The 2,129-nt window shown below is 38.6% G+C and overlaps 1 protein-coding gene across 1 annotated transcript in view; it reads right to left on the reverse strand.

Moving 5' to 3' along the window:
• The window catches only part of LOC106870463 (cadherin EGF LAG seven-pass G-type receptor 1), a 143,646-nt gene that overhangs the window by 36,204 nt on the left and 105,313 nt on the right, over positions 1-2,129 (reverse strand). The gene's annotated exons all lie outside the window — the stretch shown is intronic.

Here is a 2,129-nt window from a genome sequence, read left to right on the forward strand (position 1 = left end):
TATAGAGAGAGAGAGAGAGAGAGAGAGAGAGACAAAGAGAGAGAGATAAGTAAATAGTCAGATATACATATAGATACAGGTTACAGGTATATAAATAGATATCTAAATCCTGGAAAGAAAAATGGTTAAATGGAATGATGAAGCAAAATGGAATCATGATGCTTCACAGCAGTAAAAGGTTGGTGTGAAACGAAAGTGCACAAAAATAGTTCCATGTTTATCGGTGATCTTTTTGATGTACTTTTTATCGTGTGAGTTGGTCAATTGGAAATTCCGTGGACAGTTCTCAAAAGAATTGTTTTATCTGTAAACTCTTGTAAATTGGTCAACTGTTTTCTCGGTCAACATTAACTGGTCAACGCTCTTTGGTGAGCTATTTAATCAGGGAACTCTATTGGCCAAATGCTATTTCGGTCACCTCTGCTAAACTACTCTTTCGGTCAAATGTGGTCAGTAGTTAACTGTTATTTCGATGAATTGCTGTTTCAGTCGGCTGTGGTCAGCTTGTTAATTACTATTTCGATCGTCTGTGATCAATTAGTAAATTGTTATTGCAGCCAACTATGGTCAGTTGGTTAATTATCTCGGTAAACTGTGGTCAGTAGGCTAAATGTTATAACGCTCAACTGGTCAGTTATCAAGAGTTTGATTAACTGTTTTATAAGTGAAATCTTACGGGTCGGTCAGCTTGAATTCGGTTAAACGCTTTCAAACGCTTTCAATGAATATCGTTTTAGAAGGGAACTGTCAGTTAGCCATATGTTACTTCGAGTAACAGTGGCCAGTCATCAAAGAAATAGATCAGCTTGGTCAACTGTCCCCTCCGTCAATACTTTATGAGGTCTTGTTTTATCGTTGAACTGTTGTGAGTTGGTCAGTTGTGAATTGCATTATCTATATCTGGGCCGTCTAAAGCGTATTTTGGCCCCGCACTGGAGTCCTATAGTATTTATTTTTGGACAGTAAGTCACAGTATAAGCAGATTAACATTAGGCCCCAACATCGGTGGGGTTCCTGGACAACTATCCAATGTACCCATGTCATAAGATGGCACCGAACTGTTGTTGGTAATATATTTTAATGAGCCGTTTAATTAAACAATATTAAACTGACGTGAAACACTGAACAGTAAATACCTTTAAATGTGATTAGTCAAGATTCATAGATGCATCATTCTAAAGTAGTCAGCTGTGAATTAGGTAAATCACAGCAGAGCCGTCGTAACAGTATTATAAGCCTCTGAGGAATGCAGTACACTAGACAAAACTGGGACTTCAGTTTTTTTCTTCTTGGGCAAAAAGACACAGCATAGACAGGTAAGCATTAAGCCCCTACACCTGTGTGTGAGAGCTTCTGGACAACTGCCCTGTGCGCCCATGTCGTAAGACGGCACCGAAGTGTGATTGGTAAGCATTAAGCCCCTACACCTCTGTGTGAGAGCTTCTGGACAACTGCCCTGTGTGCCCATGTCGTAAAACGGCACCGAAGTGCAATTGGTCGAGATTGTTTAATGAACGGTTTTAGTAGTGAACTGATGTAAGTTGGTCCGCGATGAATTTCGTGAAATGTGCTTGATCCAATTGATTGATAAACCGTTCTGAAGTGGTCATCTGTGAATTTGATTAGCTGTGGTCAGTCAACAACGTTTGACCGACTTTTTGACAAGTCAGTCAGTCACATGTTATCGGTAACCTTGTATCACTTGACGCAGACAACAGTGGAAAATAGGTGGTCAAGAGTACTGACCAGTAGCTAATTCGTTGCTGATAGTGTTGACTAGCAAAAGATATAGTAAAAGATGGTGGTGATGGAGAAGTTAGTAAAGATAAGCAGATGTAGCGTGTTAGTAATGACAGCCATATAAGAAGAAGCATAAATGATAATAATAATAATAATAATAATAATAATAATAATAATAATAATAATAATAATAATAATAATAATAATAATAATAATAATAATCCTTTCTACTATAGACACAAGGCCTGAAATTTGGGGGAGGGGGATAGTCGATTACATTGACCCCAGTACTCAACTGGTAATTAATTTATCGATTCCGAAAGGATGAAAGGCAAAGTTGACCTCGGCGGAATTTGAACTCAGAACGGAGCCACGGGCGAAATACCGCT

The sequence above is a fragment of the Octopus bimaculoides genome, chromosome 7, assembly GCF_001194135.2.
Source record: "Octopus bimaculoides isolate UCB-OBI-ISO-001 chromosome 7, ASM119413v2, whole genome shotgun sequence".
Lineage (NCBI taxonomy): Eukaryota > Metazoa > Mollusca > Cephalopoda > Octopoda > Octopodidae > Octopus > Octopus bimaculoides.